This window comes from Ambystoma mexicanum, chromosome 6p (genome assembly GCF_040938575.1).
Source record: "Ambystoma mexicanum isolate Mex_15411 chromosome 6p, UKY_AmexF1_1, whole genome shotgun sequence".
Taxonomy (NCBI): Eukaryota; Metazoa; Chordata; class Amphibia; order Caudata; family Ambystomatidae; genus Ambystoma; species Ambystoma mexicanum.
This window is the reverse complement of record NC_090935.1, coordinates 405,502,495-405,515,031: the sequence shown is the minus strand read 5'-3', so window position 1 is coordinate 405,515,031 and position 12,537 is coordinate 405,502,495. Positions and strand designations below refer to the sequence as shown.

General features: G+C 43.6%; 1 protein-coding gene and 1 long non-coding RNA gene across 3 annotated transcripts in view; one reads left to right on the top strand and one right to left on the bottom strand.

The window, feature by feature from the left end:
- The window catches only part of PLCXD3 (phosphatidylinositol specific phospholipase C X domain containing 3), a 959,690-nt gene that overhangs the window by 64,332 nt on the left and 882,821 nt on the right, over window positions 1–12,537 (top strand). The gene's annotated exons all lie outside the window — the stretch shown is intronic.
- On the bottom strand, window positions 11,423–12,316 carry LOC138510927 (uncharacterized). Its single transcript, XR_011280473.1, has 3 exons — window positions 12,191–12,316; window positions 11,978–12,063; window positions 11,423–11,835 (listed from the first exon to the last, which is right to left on the bottom strand). It is a non-coding gene; the product is annotated as an uncharacterized lncRNA (long non-coding RNA).

Sequence of the window (12,537 nt, the reverse complement as noted above, 5' to 3'; positions counted from 1 at the left end):
TATGTATTTCAGAGTGTAGTCCTCAACTGACAGGGATTTTACATGTAAAACATTAAAATCATCCTGATATAACTTTATCGTCCAAGTTATCGCTGGACTCCTCCTACCTGCAAATAGATTCACAGGCTTCTGTACCGAGCTGTTAAGGATTTCAATCAGGCACACACCCAGGTCACGCCTAGCATGTAGTGCACAATGAAACCCTTATTTTATTTGTGTCTATAAGTTCAATATTCTGAATGATATACCACTCATATCACACCCTTCTCAAAATATCCCCCAGGTCACACTGAACCAGGAATCAGGTTAGTTTGTAAATATTTATTTTATTTTATTAATATTCAAATCACACATAAGTTTAATATATATATATATATATATATATTTATATGTATATACATATATATATATATATATATATATATATATATATATATATATATATATATATATATATATGGGACAGCAATCACATAGCAGTGACAATACAATTCAGAAAATAAGCAAAGCAATTGAATTCACATATAATGATGCAGAATAGAAAACACAGGAAAAATAACAGTTTTGGTTTGTGAACAGATAGAGTTTAGGTTAATATTCCCCCTGCAAAGTTTCTTTAAATACAAATGAGCAGTCCTACACAGATGTAAGTTTTCAGCAGGTATTCAGGAATGAAAGACAATGGGGGTCATTACGACCCAGGCGGTAAGTACACCAACTTTACCACCATGGTGTAAACTACGTTTACACCATGGTGGATGGCGGATTTACCGCCCCATTCCAAGGTGAGTGGGGCAGTAAATCCCCATTTCCCATTTTACCATTCCCCATTCCCATTTTTGCCCCATAGGGCATAATGGGAGTGGGGAAGGCGCTAATTACGCCACCGTAAATTACGGTGGCGTAATTAGCACCAAGGCGGTTTAGCGCCATGGATTTTAACGGCTGCTAAACCTTAACGCCTGAGTTGTAATGAAGCCCAATGTCTAGAGGTTAAATGCAATCTTCCCTCCCCAAACAAGAGAGAAAAATGTTTTTGGAAAATGACACTTTTAAACTGACAGGTGACAATTGCCTTGTAAAATAATGCAAAAGAGTGCAAAAATGCTAAAATGGAGAAAAATTCTAAGGAAAGCAACACTTAACATGTCCTAACGCACATGAGCTATAATATAAACAACAGCAGACACTTTAGATCAGGATGTGATGGAAGAAGCACTTTGAAATGGGGAAAAGACTCGTATAAACCTTTGAGAACTGCAAATTCGTGGCAAACTTTTACTATGTGATATTGCAGAAAAACTGGTCAAATACATTGTTCTGCATTTTTAGTTGTGGGTGTAGCTAAGGGTTTTAGGTATCAGTGGGAATTGAAATTTTGCTTCTATCCTTAAAATTGAAGAAGTTATAGAGGTTTTAGTGAGAGGCGTTTTTGCAAAATAGGCGTGAAAACGGAACAGGAATTCGGTTTTCAAAATGATAGATAAGTTTTATTACACTATATTAATGATTATGAAAAGAGGAGGCCACACATGAATCTTCACAGCTACATGGCCAGCGCAACCATTCATGTGGTAGATACTCGATTTTGTTCTGGGATTTACTTTTGTTACTCAAAATCACTAAGGAGTTATGGTTTTGTAACACAGATGAGAAAAATCAGCGCAAGAAGTATTCTAACAATACTAGGGTTCTGAATTTAATGATGGGATGGGTTGAGATTGGGATGATACAATGCAGACATACTATGGGTCACTGTATTTCCTATTAATACTTACAGTCCTTTGTAATTAAATTGGACCGTCCAGTTCTGGTCATTGGATCATTTCAGATCTACCGGCAGCATGGCACTTCTGGAGGGATTGGATCAACGGCGCGGTTTTGGTCAATTTTGGACTGCACCTCAGACTGGATTTGGATGGGCCCTTCTGGTCACTGGACATGGCAGATCACAGGATGCAAGTTTCAGCGAGCAAGCCTTAATGGTAGCAAGCCAAGCTGAATCACAATTATTCTTTTAAGTTTTGGATGTTTTGAAATTGGATCCCGCTAGCAAGAGTTCAGCAATGCTAAAGTCTGGAGTCTGCAAAGAAATCTGGATCTTCAAAGAAGTCTGGAGTCAGCTACAAGATAAAGAGTTCTGGAAGAAGGTGCTGCATGGAAATTTGGATGGGTTCTGGAAGCAGAGTCCTATGCGTTGTGAAGTTCCTATATTTATACTATCAAATGCCATCCCCAAGTTTATGGTGTGGGTGGAATTTCAAAACACGCCCCCACGGCTGTGAGTGGCCACAGGCACTTGCATTGTCCTGGTTGGCGGTCTGAACAGAGCTGTCATCTTTATGATGTGATTTAGGAACTTCTACATTGATTTTGACCACAATGTAGCTTTCCCATAAATACACATTTTTACAACTATGCCCTTTACTAAAATCAGACACATGCATTACATTTTTTATGGTTTATCCTGGCTTCCAATTACCATCTTGGTTAGAGCTGTCTTTCTCATTCTATGAAATTTCACCAATTTTAATCATAACAGTTTGGATTAATAATTTCTAATTTGGTACACCTCTGGGTGCTTATCAGTGGATCCTTTACGTACAATCTTAGGCTTGCAACATTAATAGTTCTGCTACCATAAGGATTGTTTCGTAACTTTGGTTCCTTAAGTCGTACAGATTTCATCAATGTCTTAAAAGCATTGGCCTAAAATTAGTTTAACATCTACCAATTTTCAGACTTATTCTTCTTAGGGTTGCACAGTTAAAGAGTTGCAAACTTAACCACAAATACAGATTTAAACACCAAGAAGTTCAGAGTTTTTTTTTTCCTTTCAACAAACAACAGCTGTCAGATCCTTTTGATCAGGGTGGGGTGCATCCTGTCGTTCCCCTACAGAGTCTGTCCTTTGTTCTTGGCTCAGCCACAAGACGAATGTCTAATGAAGTCTCATTGTGCTCCTTGTTGTCAATATGCGGGAGCCATTAAGCAGCCAATAGCCTTCCTGTAGCAATTGAGGGTCAAGCTGAAATGTGAATCTTTCCCAGGGTGGGCTGTCAGATCAGAATTAAATAGTTGATTAGCTCCAGACTGGGTTCCTTTAAATTAAATCCTTTTTTCATTTCACATATAACATATAAGCACAGTTTATAAGGGATTAAAAGAATCAGCCCTTCACAAACATGCTTTAAATAGGCGCATTTTGCAATTTCTTCCAAAAAAAGAACACTTTAAACTGGGTTTCACAGCTAATTTTCTGATGCAGCTGTCAGTCAGTGAGGTCTGACCTTATCTGAGCCACCTGCAGAATCTGTGATTTGAGCAACTTTTCATTTCATTTCAATAGCTCACTGGGGAAATGACTGAAATTAGCGCCAAAACAGCACTTTGAAGGTTGCAGTGGATTAGGAAAACTGGATATTAAGGCATTTTCATATTTTAAACCACTTCTGTGGCCTTGATTCATGTGACTGGTAACAGCACTCACTGGCATTCTCCTGCAGGGAGTTCTGTTTTGACATCAACTTTCCTGTGTGTGGCAAGGTGGTGCAGCCTCTTTGTGATTTCTGAACCATGCACAGTTTTGAAGATTTGGCGTGCACACGGATTAGCGCCTCAATTTCTGGCAGATTCTTTCCCCCATTGGCAAAGGGATGTAGTTTGACGCATTGGCATGGGTTGAAATATCCCACACACCCCCCCGACTTCAGCATGACGTCCAGTCGTGGGGGAGTCAGGATCATGGGATTTTTCTTATTCTGTCCATGTGAAGAAATCCAGTTGCTTCTCCCATCAGCGATTGATGCGACACGCTCTCCTCACCGATTCTGGTTGGAGCGACACTCTGGATCTCTTGGATTTTTCCTCCTGGTCCCTGAGGAGGTCCTCCTTGGTGATTGGGGGGATTTTAGTTCCAATACTAATAAAACAGAACATAGCACGGTTACAGAAATTTCCCCACTACTGTTCCTCGAGGGGTGTAGTGGGGCAGATGCATGCATTTAATAGCAATTGACAATATTCCCTGCCTATATTTAATAATGGTCTTAACACTCTATACTTGTATGTACTCAATGAAAATGTAATCATTTTTTTCAGATCTTCAGATTTTCCCCCTCTGGGTTTCTGGTAGGCTCTTCCATTTGCCGCAAAGTATGCCTGGGATGGCAACTCTTTAGCTGGTTTATGTGGACCCACTTGTCTTCCCCTCTGTCATATGGCCCTTGGGGATGCAGATTCTGTAGGCGACTGGTGAAATTCTGTCCACAGTTTCAAAAGGACCTCGCCAACTTGGGAGGAATTTGCGCTGTTTGGCTTGGTTCCTTTGGAAATTGAACAAGTAGACCCGGTCTCCTACTTGATATTCCTTTTTAGTTGTCTTAAGGACATAGTGGGTCTTCATACTGTCTGCAGATCTTTCTAGATTCCGCTGAGCATACGCAAAAGCATGTTGAAGGTGTTTTCTCAGATTCTCAACATACTCATGAGTTGTGGAGGCATTTATCAAGGTCTGCTCTTGGGGTCTATAGAGCAGATGCTGGGGTAGCACCATCCTTCGTCCAGTCATCAGCTCAAATGGAGACATTTTTGTTGCAGAAGAAGGGGTAGATCTGATGGCCATCCGGACAAGGGGTAATCAAATGTCCCAACTTGGCCCAGAATCTGCCACAAACTTTTTTAATATGCTCACAATAGTTTTATTGTACCTGTCAACTCTACCACTAGAGGACTGTCAGTATGCAATGTGTAGTTTCCTTTTTACCCTAAGTATCTCCCACATCTTTGTCATCACTTCTCAGTTGCAGTGACTACCTCGGTCTGACTCAATCCTTTGGGGTAGTCCAAAATGCGAGAAGATGTGATTGATCATCAGGGCAGCAGCTGTTTCTGCCTTGCAATTTGGGGCCGGGAGACATTCCACCCATTTAGTAAACAAGCATGTTATGGTTAACATGTACTTGTTCCCCCTAGAGGAGCGAATCATGAGCCCGATGAAATCGACTTGAAAATCTGGCCAAGGCAGTGTCATCCCCATCTTTTGGAGGGGAGCAGGGTGTGTGAGTGATGTTGGCTGAAATTGTGCACACACAAGACACCCCTTCAAGTATTGGTCGAGGTCCTGCCCCATGTGTGGCCAGTATGCAACCTCTCGCAAGATTTCTAATGTTGTATGAAACCCCCGATGACTGGCTGTGGCCGTATCATGGGCGTGACTTAGCATCAGGCTTCGGAATAAGGTGGGGACCACCCATTGGTCATGGCCAGATATGGATCTCCTCACCAACAGACCGCCTTGGATTCAGAACTTTTTTTGACATTTCATCAACACTTACCAATTATTGGATCCTCGTTTTGAGCATCTGGGGTCTCCTTACTCTATTGGGTAGTTGAGAGTTCATTGTGAGCATTGGTCTGGGACCTAGTGATAGCGGTGTCCTGGATTTCCCCCAACAGGGACTCGATCTCAAGTAGATCCCCTTGGATGGCTCAGATTTTGGCCAGCTGATCAGCTAAGTCATTTCCAGTTTTGTCTGGTCCCTCTTCTTTAGAATGACCCTTGATCTTTTTCCAGTAGATGATCATTCCAGTAGAGGTGACCAGATCATCAATATTCTGTATTAGTTTTCCATGTTTAAGTGGTTTATTGTTAGCACATAGCATGCCTCTGGTTTTCCAATTAACCAGGTGCTCCACGAACAAGTTCCGCACATAATCTGAATCAGTGATTATGACCAGTTCATGGAGTTGGTGTTGGATAGCAGTGAGGATGGCTTGATGCACAGCAAACAGCTCTGCCACTTGTCGACTACGGGGACCGATTTTGTACCCAGTAGAGGGTTCTGGGACATCATTCACCCATGCATTCCCCACACTGGCCACAAGTTCCTTTTCCCCATTGTTGTCAACACCCATCCACATAGACATAGACGGTGGGCATTCCCTCACACTTGTCTTCTTCATAGATTTTGTGTTGGGAATTAAGGTATGCCTCCATGTTGTCCTTGATTTTAAGACTTTCGTCCTTGAGACAGTTTTCTCTCTCACAATCATGCAAGTCAGCCAGAACTTGCGCAAGGGGACTCTCTTGTTTTGGCCATATCTGATCTCCACAGGAAAGCCTTGCCTTGACAGAATCCAGGAAGTAATTTGGGCAAATTTCCGGCCCGGATTCTGTCACTTTGAAGATATTGCAGAGGCTGGTGTGGAGTCTCCACTATGATGTGTTCCCCCTCGATGAACAGGCGGTAATTTTTCAATGCCTGCACCGTTGCCAGGAGTGCCTTCTCACAATCATTGAATTTTTCCTCCAGAGAGGATAAAGTCTTACTCACATGGGAAATGACTTTATTGACCTTGTCTCCGAGAATAACTCCTTGTTTTTGACAGGGTAAGCGAGGCAAAGTGCTTGTGACAGGCTTCTTTTGAGTTGTCTTAATGCCCCGGCTTGCTCTGGACCCCACTCCCACATGACCCCCCCCCTCTCAACAGATGGATCAGGGGTCTTGTGATCTCTGTGTAATCCTCAATGAACTTTCTACTGTAATTAGTCAGTCCAAGGAGGCTCCTTAGCTCCCGCAGAGTTGTGGGTTCTTTTAGTTTCTGAAGTGCTTCTACTTTCTTTTCCTGGGGATAGAGACCCTCAGAAGTTATCTCATGCCCCAAGAAGTTGACACAGGTCCTGCACCACAGTGCCTTTTGGAAAGATAATTTTGCTCTGGCAACCCTCAACTGTGTCAGAACATAACAGATCCCCACTATGTGTTCCTCCACAGTTGAGCTTTTGATTAGAACATCATCTACATAGGCCAGGTTACCCCTTTCACCCAAGTCGGGCATGACCTTATGCAAGAAGATATTAAATTCATTGCCGGAGTTGATGTATCCGAAGGGAGTCCGGGCCCAAGTGTACTGCTGCCCCCCGAAGGTAAAGGCCAGCTTGTATTGGTCCTACAGTCCAGTACCCATTGTTCAGGTCAATGGCAGTGTATACCTTTGACCCCTGGATCTGGGCCAGCCCTTGGTCAATGTAGGGAAGAGGCCATCGGGAAGTGTGGACCCGTTTGCTTAGCTCCCACAGGTCAGCACAGAGTCTCCACTGACTATTCGGTTTCAAAATCCCCAGCAGCAGATTATTGAAGGTGCTGTGGACTGGACTAATTATCCCACGGGACTCAAGGTTTTAAATTATTTCTGTAAGGGACTCAATGGATGCGAGAGCAAGCGGTATTGCTTCACAAACACTGGAGTCATGCCAGGGTCCGTGGGAAATGTTGTTGTATGGATTTCGGTGCGACCACAGTCATATGAGTCCACCGCAAAGAGATCCTGAAAATCTAAGAAAACTTCTTTCAATTTTTGCTTCTGCTCCAGCATCTCACAGGCATCAGCTAGGTTGACTCTCTCTTCAATCATCTGCCTGAAGCTCCCCAGAAAGACTTCTAGTTTGGCTATCTCAGCGGCCTCCTCTAGCTGGGTGGAGAAATCCCTGGTTAAAGTATTGTCTTGGACTGATGGCTTCAGGTGGGGAAGGCAGTCCTGGTGGACTTGAAAGATCATCTCATCCCTCCTGAAGTCACAGGTCACCTCTTCCTTACCATAAGGGCAGGAAGAGTACACCAGGAAATTCCCCCCATGCCGGGTTAAGATCCTGTCTAGTGTTGTGTCATTGTCGCTATCGCTGTCAAGACACTCATTAAGGATTGGTCCTATCAGTTAATTACCTAAATCTATGGGAAAATGTCATCAACTGCCATTCCAATAATGGTACCTATGCCCAGAGTGATACTCCTAAGCTCACTGTTATCCACCACTATTAGAATGGTGTTGTGTTCTGTATTGACTAGTGGTGTTGGGTTTAACCCCAACCGTTGCTGCTGGAAATGGGCATTGAGGTGAACATATGCGTCAGGATTTTGCAATTCATGTCCTCTTTTAATTTTATCTTCAAATGGGAATTGTCGGGTCCGTTCTGGGATGGTGACTTCCTCTCCAATCTGAACTTCAACTGCATATGGCAGCAATTGAGCTGACCGAAATTCTTTCTCTGGATCATCAAAGTCCATGGGATTACCTGCTAATCGGGACCAAGCTTTGACGTTTATTAGGTCCAAAGTGATGGCAAAGCGATTGAGAATGTCACTGCCTAAACAAAATGCAGCAGGAACATCTCACACGACCCAACAATTATGGACTATGCTCTTGTTGCCTATGGAAATTTTGAGCATGCACCTACTAGGCAGCAGGTCCATTTCCCATTTGTCTATCAATTTAAAGGTGGGAATGGCTGGATCTTTTGGGAGTTTTTTCGGAACATGGCTTCACTGATGAAGCTCTTACCGTTGTTCACGCACACTCGGGTGAGAACAGAGTCCTTCCCCCCATTTAACTGAATAGGGATGAACAACTGTTCTCTAATTTTCTGAATGTCAGTGAAGCCTTGAGCTGGTTTCTCATCATTTTGGACTATAGAAGTGGGATTTTTTGATTGTGAATTGGTATAGAATTTCAGAGTATTTCCTTCCAGTGTGGAATGCCACTTGAGACTGGAAGGAAGGTTGATTTTCAAAAATAGAGAGGACTTCCCGTCAGTTTGTTATTGTACTGCTATTTCTGTCACGTCAGGGTTTTTGTTGTTTTGAAAGTGGAATTCAATTTGGTCAGGTTTTTCTTCAACCATGTGGTATGTGCCATTTAAGCTAACATGGTTGACGCTGTGTTTTAATTTTATTGGTCGGTTAGTCTGGGTCCAGAGGACCTTGTTTACGCAATCTATTAGGGTAGACAATCTGCGCAGGATGTCATTCCCTGATAAACATGGTGTGCCCTCTCGAGTCACAACTATGACTGGATGTTTCACCTTGTGTCGCCCAATTTTAATGTGTAATTCCGCAGTCCCCTCGACAGGAATTGAATTCCCATCGAAGTTCTGAAGTTGTCCAGTCCAGGAAGAGGGCTGAGAGGTATCTGGTATCTCTCCCCCTTCCTGAATTCAGCTGATCAAAGGCCCTCTTTGACAGAAGGGTGGCTTGGGATCCAGTGTCCACCAGTGCCAAAATGTACATTGCTCCTGTATTTGGACCGGGGCATAAAATCTTCCCACCTTTTCCTCAAGGGGGAAAAGATAATGTGCATTTTGGGCCAATTGGTGGGTTAATTTCTTTACTCTTGATTCTGACAGAGGGGTAGTTTGGGCAGGATTCTTCTTTGGGAGCTTGGGAATCTGTAAAAAAAAGGTGGCAGTTGGATATTGGGGGAGTTTTGGGCTCCCCTAATTCTGATTCTGGGTTGCCCCCCACCCCCTTTTGGAGGCAGTCACCAGGGTTGGTTTCGGCAAAGTGATTTTCTGGCTTGTAATTCTGGGGTTGAATGATGGGTGGTTTTAACTCAGTCCCCACATTTACCGAGTCTCGATTCGGATCTCCCTGGACCCATTTTTCTTTGGGAGGAGTTCCCTCATCCTCGAAGGAGGAGATCTTTTTCCCAGAATCCTCTGCGGTCCCCTCTCCTTCAAATTGGAAGACTCTAACCTCCTCCACAAAATGGGTCTTTTCAGGCCCCTTATTTCTCCTAACCACCCTCTGTTTTTTAGGTTGCAGACTTTTGGGGGAAGGAGATTCTGCTTCCGGTTCCTGGGTTTCCAGGGGCTTTTCACAAGTGGGGAAGGAAGCTTCCTCTAAGGGTTTACACACCCCTTCCCCCTGTGCCCCCTCCGTTGGAACCAGTGGGTTGTTGGGGTTCTCTCCGTGTCATTGCTCTGGAGTACTAGACCCTTGATTTGTGGAGTTCTGAGCCGGCATGCTACTCTGAGGGATCTGCTGATCCCTCAAAATGTGACCCAGATCCTGTGACAAGTTCTGGACCTGGCGCTCCAGTTGAGACACCCGCTCTGGCTGGTACAGGGGTCTCTGTTCGATCCTGGATGGATCACGGGAAGCGTAACTGTCCCTTCTCCCATAATACCTGGGGTTGGGATAGTTGTGGTAACCCTCCACCCTTGGCCTCCCCGCTCCCGGATTGGGCTGTCTGGGCTCAGGAAAGTGGGGAAAGAAAAGAGGGTTGTTTCGGGGGGTTGAAGATTGGCCGCTACTGGGGAAAGAAGCTCAACCCGTAATTTGGGAGGTTACTGCCCTCCTGCGGAAAGTTAGGAGGGAAGTTTCCTGGGTTGGCAGCTACCTGGTTGGATTCCCCCCCCTTGGGCTGGGGCAGTCCACACATAGCCCAGGATGGGTATGTTGCCCTTGTAGCGGGGGCTGATATGATCAGGGGATCTAGGGGTCCCATTTGTGGGATTACCTCCCTGACTACCTTTCTGGGATTGGCCCGAGGGCCTTCTGGGTCTTTGGTTAGAAGGATTTTGCATAGGAATATTTTTAAGCCCCCCCCCATCTCCAGATCTAAAATGGGGGCAACCTTCACCTCTGCCACCTTAGCAGCAGCAGGGGTGTTGGCTGGTTTGGGGTTTTTATTTGTATTTCTATTCTCTACCGGTTTCTGCTCTTCAGAAATACGAGTCGCCTGTTCAATGACCCAGTCTAGTGATCTCTTCTCGTGAAAGTCCCTCACCAGCTGGGTCATGCTGTATTTAGGGAGTGCATGAAAGAAGGTATTAATGAACTCCCTACTGTCTGTGTGCTCCCTCCTGGTGGTCTGCGCAAAGGCACATTTTAATTCTTTCACAAATTCTTGTGGGGCCTGGTCTTCCCCACATTGCAGGTTGTAGGCCGCCTTGCGGGCCTCTTGGGGGTTCCTATGTTTAGAAAAATGTTTTAAGATGGCCACCCTATATGTGGACCATCTTGAGTGATTTTGATCACAGTTTTGATCCAGCCCTGCAAAGAAGCTGGAGTATTCAGGGGAAAATGTCCATTTGACATATTGGATACAATTCTGGCTATCTTTCAGGTGGAAGTATCCATCAGACGGAATACTTGGCATTTTTATGATAAGGAGTTCTGACGCTCCTAATGGCCTTTATCTGTTACAGGGGATCTTTCAGTAGGGCCCTCTTAATTTTGTTGGCCTTTTTAGTCTTAGTCGCCTGTGTCCACTCATCCTCTGACTTAGAGGCACTGCTACAAGAGGTATATATCACAACGGATGGGTAACCCCTATACCATGGAACTGGGGAACAACAAAATTACAAAAAAAGATCCCGAAGGGAAAAAGGGAGTTCACATGGAGGAGTACTGTATTAATTTGAGTACTCAATTATGGAAATAGAGGCGAGGAAGAAAAGGAGAGCCCAGTCATAAATATTCACATTATCATTTTTAATTAGTAATTTATTACCATTATAAAATTGCATAATATATAAACATCAAATCAACAATAAAATCGATAAATTGATTATAAAATACTTGTCGAATCTAATGCCTCAAGCCATTCAATAGCAGTTTAGTTTCCACAATTCGTAACCTCATGTTACTCAAGGTAAAGCATCGCTGTCTCATTTTAAATTCCATCCAAATAGTCAAAGTGCTATGGAGAGGGCAAATAGTTAACAATTGAATAAAGTGCTAAGTGCAACCAAGTGCTAAGTGCCAAGTTGTTAACAAAGAAATAAAGTACTAAATGCAAAAAAAGTGCTACATGCCTACTGTACATACATGATCTTAAAATATCATAACAGTTTCGGCGAATTCAACCTATCTGGCTCCATTGAGCGAGTCAGTAGTCGCCTTCCTCAGGGCGCACTAAATATTGCAAATAAAAACCTGGAACGAACTAATGCTTAAATATTTTGTCTATCATTCAGTAGTTCTTGCAGGTAAAACTTTGTACAATTCATAAGAGCTTGATTGTAGATCTGAAAGTCTGTGGGAGACGTTGACCCTTAATGAAACACATTAAAACAGACAAAATAGAAAAAACAGAAAAAAACTTTGTTAAAATACAGAGTATAATGAGTGAGCCTCCTAATTTTCGATGCCTCTAGCCATGGAAATAAAACCTGGGGATATATATATATATTCACCTAAGTTGGTCCAGAAGTGGTGCCGAAAAATGTGTTTGTTTCGATCCGCCACCCAAACAGGACTGGTGATGCAAATGAATTTACATCTACAAAAGACAAAAATAAGAAGCTAAAAGAGATATCACTAGATTATCTCAGACTTCGATTGCTAAAACACAGTGTCCCCTGTCTCCACAGAGAGCAGATCAATATGTTACCCCTTCTATTACCAACCTTAAATTGTAGAATGTTTTAGCCTCTAATCGTGTCTGCAATCGACTCTATAATAGATAAGGATAGGGAATATTCCAAATCTTCGAGTCTTCGACGGTGTGGGATCAAGTTGGAAGGAGAGGCCAACAAATGCTAACCCGTAGGTGCTACAAGAGGTGGCTATCTGATCCTCTAGGCTCTCTCTGATTCTGCGAGCTTGGGAATGGCTTGCAGAATGTGGGGGCCTAGTTTCTTGAGACCTGTGGCACTCAGAAGAGTCTTCTGACTCTCCCTTGCTCCCAGGATTGGCTGAGTACCCCCCCCCCCCGACCCCCACTGCCCTAGCTGGGAAGAGGTCTTTAAGATAC